Consider the following 7,086-nt stretch of genomic DNA (forward strand, 5'->3'; position numbering starts at 1 on the left):
ATATATATATATATATATATACAAATTTCACAATGATATATTCTCTGCTGTGTTGGTTCACCAATTTAAAATGATTTCATGTATTAAAGAAAAGAGTTAACATTTCATTTATGATTTTTCTCAGATTTCAGAGTATATACAAAAATCACATCATAGTAACATTCTTGAGAATAAAGCTGACTTATTTTGGAAATCTCACAGAAACCTTGAATGTTCTAAGGAAATGGGAATCCAGAAAACAGATAGACTTTGAAAAACATCAGTGTGATGAAGAAAAGATATAAACAAAAAATAGTGAAGTATTACTAGGTTTCTTCACCTTCAAGCGGAGTAAGCACGTAGAATCCGCTTACCTCTCTGGCATTCCACAGTTTTACACTTCTCAGTGCACCAGCAACAATATATGCCATAAAAATGTCTGGCTCAGAAATGTTGGAAACAACCACTGGAAAAAAAAGATATAAAGCTTTGGGTTTAACTGCTACACATTCAATAAATAACTGTCAGAGCTATACACAGGTGATCTCTTTAATAAAGTGAGAGGTGGGGATTGTTTCTGATGAAAGTTTTTGTGAGTCTTTGTAGCCTCAGGGTTCTGTGGTCAGAAATTGAAGGACATTCTATCTTTACATAACGCTAGAGCAATACTTTTAGCGTGAGCAAAATTCACTTAAAATAAACCCTCCGCAAATACCATAGCCTGCATTTTCAACCTGTGGGCACACAGATATGCGTGGGCCTCACACAATTTGCCATTAGAAAAGCATAGCATCTGTGCAGCATACACCTCCATTTCACAGGAACCTGAGTGAGGCAGGAGGGTGCACACTCAGCCTGCTGTGGGGACAGCAACGCAGCCCCACTCATATCTTACCAACCCACACATGGGAGAAACAGCTGTTCTTTTGGCCTGACACAGATTCTCCCAGCATATGGTAGCTACAGTAATGGTAGTCATCTCTGCACTGACAGCTGGGTTAGCATAAAGGATTATTCTTGGAAAGCATTTTTTTTTTTTTTTTTTTGCTTTTGTAACCTAAAAATTGCAACTGGCTTCACTATTTGTGATTTTAGGATATTTGTCACAGAGCCATATCACAGTGATGCAGAGGCATTCCATCAGGAATGCTTGTGCTGAACGTCATAAGGGTGATTTCATAGATAGGTGGATTTTTCGAAAGAGAGCTATAAAATGAAATTCTGGCTGTTCAGAACAACCTCTGTGAAGGGTGATGTTCACTGCCGGGCCTGTGATCACCATCTTCAAGAATAGTAAAATTGCCTGACTGTGACCTCTTAACAGACTTGTGGTCCTCCTTATTTGCTGGAGCAGCTCCTTCCAGGGGTGCGAGTAAGTCAGGTAATAGTGGTCCACTGCCTGGGTGGTAATACCCTGAGGAGACACTCGGTGTGTGTCACAGGGATGTACAATGAGATGCCTCAGAAATCAATCTTCTTTTTCCAAGCATGGAGCTCTAATCAGATGAGAGTTTTGAATGAGTGCCTGTGAAAAATCATGATTTATAATTCTGGGTGCTTTTAATCTAAAGTCTATCAAGGATTTTTCTTCATTGTTTTCCTTTCTGATTATTATCATGGTTACCAGAGAAGATGTTGGAGAAGGTCGGCAAAAAGCAAAGAGTGAGAAAACCCATACTTTTAGGTTATCATTATCTGGCCCAAAGAGCCCTCAGAAGCAATAAATTTGGTTGAGTTTTAATTTGAGGATGTGTCTGCAAAGAACTGGAGCTTTCTTAACGGGATATTGGCATCATAAGAACAGAACTGGAGACTCTTTTAGGACTAATAATATTAAGGGCTCTTATTCCTTCATGCTTGCTTCTAGTTGATCTGATGGCTGCCTCTGCAGTCATGTTCCAGGTTACAGATGTAGAAAATACAGAGAGAACCATGCTGCCTGGGGTTTTTATCTTCTACTTTTCCACAAAACTCTTTCTGCATTACTGACCTTCAGCTATTTTTTTTAAAGAAATATTTTCTCTTGGAACACAAGTGTTATTTTTATAGGATAGGAAACCTCTGCTCTTCCCCATTTGCATTCTGTTCTCTGAAGTGTGTGCTCATCTTTGCCACTATGTGTCCATGTGGCTGATTCCTGAAGCTTTCTCTGGGCTTGCTCCATACCCCTCCGGGCCTATCATTCACCAAAGCCTTTCCACAGCCCTGCACTCTCTAGTGACAACATCGACCCATAGCCTTTATGTCCCCAGGCTTCATATTGCTCCTCTAGTCTCCAGTGTTGGTCCCTGGCCCATTCCTTTTTAGAAACATTGCTTACCTTTAGCCACAATGGTGTTACGAACTTTTCACCAGGTATAGGTGCTATATGATATATGTATCAGTTTATGTGGCACGATATCCATTGCTAGGTGCTGCCAGTGCTTCTGGGCAGCTCTGTTGAATGCCAGCTCTGCATGTTACGCTCACTGACATTTATAGTTATGGATTTGTCTTTCCCACTGTATTTGTTATCCTGAAAGTTCTCTGATGTCTAAGCCTCCTCTACATGTTAATCAGCTTCTCAGAGTGTGGGTGCCTAAGATAGTTTAATTCTATTGAGAGAATGATAAGTTTTGATTTTACTGCTTTACTTCCGTTAATCTGTTCTAGTTACTTTTCTCTCATTGCTGGGACAAAACACCTGACATCCAAAATTAAGGAAGGGAAGGTTTACTTAGCTCACAGTTTGTGGAGGTTTCAGTCCATAATCAGCTGGCTCAAAGCAGAGTGGCATGGCACAGGGGCAACACTTGAAGGTGGCAGGAGACAGCAAAAGCAGCAAGAGCAAAGGAGGAGGGCAAGCCTCTTTTCCTCCCTTATAGTGTAAGCAGGTGTAATGGATTGATAACTGGTGGTCAACTTATAACCCCCAGCTGAACTGAGTAAGTGTGTTGTTGGGTGTGGGAGGCCCACCTGAGGACTGTTGCCAACAGCATAAGAGGCAGACCTGGAGAAGAAGAAGGAGGCTGTTGGGAACTGAGAGAGGCTGTGGGGAGCTGGCTTTCCTGATGAACTTGGCTGTTTTCATCCTCTGAGGAGCTTGGGACCTCGCTGGCACTGAGAATGGCTTCAGTTCACTTTGGAGAGCTCTGGTCCTCACTTTGAGTATCGCTTCCTGGTTCCAGAGGGGAAGATGGTGCACTGCTGGCCTCCTGGAAAAGCTTGCTGCATTGGCTTCCCTGATTGGAACTCAGCCATCCTGATCATCGGAGGAGCTCGGGACCTCACTGTTGTCGAGGATGGCTGTGGTACCTTTTGGGGGAGCTTTGGTTCTTCTGAGCATCACTTCCTGGCTCCAGTGCAGATCCCTCAGCCTGCTAGCATAGGTCCTTCTTCCTGCTGGCACAGACTTTGTAGATTCCACTACTGACCTTTGGGCCTTCCTAGCCGGTCTGTGAAACAGGCCTGCCTGAGATGTTGTCATGGGCTCTGGGCCTCCAGTTGGATTCATGGAAGGCATTGTTATGAGCTCTGGCTATTCAGCTGGACTCATGTAGGACATTGTTGTGGGATCCAGGCCCTCAGCTAGATTCCTTGGTCTTAGTGTGTGGACAGATTCCCTGCACTGTTTTGTATACTGTTCTTTGGGTGACTATTATAAATAATCATATGAAGTATGTGTCCTGTATTATATTGTTCCCCGTGCAAAATAAGCCCCAAACCAACACAGCAGGCTACCCCGACCCCCAGCAGGGTGGGTATAGCACTCATACCATTTCTGTGTTTTCCTTTTGCACAGGCTCAGGATGTTTACAAAACGAGAGCCTTGGCCCCCTGTTGAGTCACTTAGTTAAACTTCTAAACTTCTGATGCTGACACTCTGTATCAAGCATTAAAATCTATGCTTCACATTTATTGTCTAACTGTCTAACTCCTCAGTTGGCTTATACTGGTCTTTCTCCATATGGACTAATTTTAAATTACCTCTTTACTTCATAGTTTAATGTTATGGACTTCAAACTTAGTCCAAGTTAAATAGATAATATTGAGTGATAACTACATCATCTGATTTATCAGCTACCTCACTGGAAATGGTAACATTCAAATTCTAGAAAAAATGTATAACCTTTCACAGCTCCGTGTTGAAAAGAAAAATCCAAGGGTGGAACTCTGAAACATTTTATAGACAATTTTTTACTCTTAAAGATTGCTGTACTGACCCAGTGATCTTCATTTCAAACCAGTATGAATGCCTTATACTGCAACCTGGCAGACAGTGAGAATGCACATCTTAAGACCATCTGTGCGGAAGATAGCCTTGAAATGTGCCCTGCCCTGCTTGTATCATACCTCATTTCTCTGAGCACCAGCGCTCTGCTCTTGAGTACAGCCTATATCTACTTTTCATAAATCCCTCTCATGTCTCTTTAAATAAACAATTTTGGGATAGATTATTCACTCTACTATCCTAGATGTTTAGATGTTCAGATTTTCTCAAAAGACATCTTAGTCTTCACATGTCCTATGGTAATCGTGGTATGGTATGTCTATAATAATTATATATTTGAGTCTTGAGCCTATATATTCAGTCATCATAAAAATAGTGAAGAAAAGAGTCTGAGATAAGTAGGCCCTGGCAGGCTTGTGTTTTCTTATAGAGAGCCCTGAAACCACCTTCAATTATTTTATTCAGGTGCATATTTTCTTGGGCTCTGCATTGGGGTTTTCCAGAGAAATAGAATCAAGATGATATGTAGATACATAAAAAGAGATTTATTATGAGAATTGACTCATACAGTTATGGAGTCCATGAAGTCCTGCAAGCTAGAAAACCAGGAAACTGGTGGTGTCATTCAGTCTGAGCCTGAAGACCTGAGAACTAGGCAAGGTGATGGTGTAACTCCCAGTCTGATAGCAAAAGTCTGAGAAATTCAGAAGGAGGGTTTGCGTGTGTGTGTGTGTGTGTGTGTGTGTGTGTGTGTATCGCTTCTGGTATCTTTCTTTTTTATTTTAAAGAGAATAATAAAAAAGAACAATAGCAAAATACCAACAACAGAGACAAAAAAAAACCAAAGCAAAAACAATAAAAATGATACAGGGCTTCAGAACAAAATGATAGGAATTAACAGTGGCTGTTATATTACATATTGTTATCTTCAATGAAGTTGCTCAGATTACTAGATGTAAGAATGTAAGATTGATCAAACCCTTAAAGAGGATAAGAAATAAAAACAAAAAAAAACTATGAAAATGATACCGAGTTTCACTAGACAAGATGGTAGGAATTGACCAATGGTTGTTATATTGCATATTCTTGTCTTCAAATTAGTTGTTCAGATTACCAGATATAAGCACACATAAGAAGTTTCAGAACCACGAGCTCCAATGTCTGATGGTAGAAGATGGATGGAGCAACTCAAACAGAACAAACTTGCCCTTCCTCTACTTCTTTGTTCCACTCAAGGCTTCCATATGTTGCATGATGCCTTCCTACTCAGAGGAGGCCCAATCTCTTACTTACTGTCTACCGATTGAAATGCTAATTTCTTCCATAGACACCATCACAGACACACCTAGGAATAGTGCTTTACAAGCTTTCTGAGCATCTCTAGCCTAGTCAGACTGACACATACAAATTGACTAGCACAGGCCCTTTCGGGATAAAGCCATTGGCCCCCAGTATAACTATGATAGACATCTGAAAGTACAAGTTATATGTAAGGCTTAACAATTAGTAATGAGATAACTGCAAGAAGTTTCCAAGGCAGGATTGAGCACAGACAGCAAGTCAAGCAGCAGTATAGGGTACAGCCGCTGTTTTTCAGAAAGTCATAACTGGATCTTGTAAGCAGTCAGTGTCATCCCTCACCATGTGACTCAGTCACTTTTTTTGTCCCTGGGACATTACCAGATACCCACAATTTAAAAGAAGAGAGGTTTATTTCAGCTCATATTTTCAGTCCATGGTTGGCTGGAAGGGCCTGAGTGGAGGAAAATCTGCTCACAGACGGACAGACGGGAAGCAGTGAGCGACTGAAGTGGCTCAGGAGAGGGCTCCTTCCAGGTCACACTGCCACGGGGCCTCTTCTGACTTGAGTCCACCTGCTCACAGCATATTCAGCTCTGAACTGGTGTGTAGATTAATCCAAGGATGATACAGGGTCCCTGTGATTCAATCATGCTCCCAAACCCCCACCTCTGAGGCTGAGGATTTAGCTCAGCGGCACAGCGCCTGCCTGGAAAGTGCAAGGTTGTGAGTTCAATTCCTGGTATTGGAAAAAAAAAAAAAAAAAAAAAAAAAAGAAAAAGAAAGAAAACCAAACCCCACCTCTGAACACATGTGCTTTACAGGAGATAGTCTAGATCTCAACAGTAACACCAAACACGCCCTCCAAATCCATGATCTGACCTTTTTTTAATTTGTAAGTCTCTCTTGCCCATTTTAGCTGAAAAGGAACATTTGCACATGTATTTTGAGAAGGCCTCCCCCTTGGAATAATAAAGCACATTTGATTCACAGACACCTTTTCTTCAGACAGTGAAAATTATGTCTGCAAAACAAATCCAACTACAGGCCTTTTTGGTTTGCTGGGCACCCTGCTACTCTAACCCTTTCTTACCAGGAAAGGCGCCATGCCATTTCCTCATCCCAGCACCAGAGCTGTAGAGTGAAGAAACCACACATTTTGTGAGTTCTAATGTGTTGCACAGAGCTCTCGGTGATGTCTGCTTTATTTGATTTTATTCTTGATACTAAGAAAGAACCTTAAACATGACCCTCAAAAAAGGGCATTAACCTTTGGAAAACATGTCTGGCAGCAGAGGAAATTAAGGCTTCTTCAGGATTCCCTTGAGCAAGAACAGAAGCTTCAGCTGTAAAAAGTCTGACAGAGCTTCCTGGTTACCATGGTGAGAAAAGGCCTTCTTGTTTATAGGCTGTTAATGGGACACTTATACTGCTCATGGTTTTAAATTAATTGGTGTACATTTCTTTTCTTCTATATACTGCAAATGCTTCAACCACTGTATAAACCTTACCTAGGTTTTGTGGGCTGAGCCTTTAGGATGAACAAGGGTTTTTCTTCCTCTTTTTTGGTTTTTTTTTTTTTTTTTTTTTTTTTTTTT

This window comes from Chinchilla lanigera, unplaced genomic scaffold (genome assembly GCF_000276665.1).
Source record: "Chinchilla lanigera isolate Chin_1 unplaced genomic scaffold, ChiLan1.0 scaffold00001, whole genome shotgun sequence".
In the NCBI taxonomy this organism is placed as follows: domain Eukaryota; kingdom Metazoa; phylum Chordata; class Mammalia; order Rodentia; family Chinchillidae; genus Chinchilla; species Chinchilla lanigera.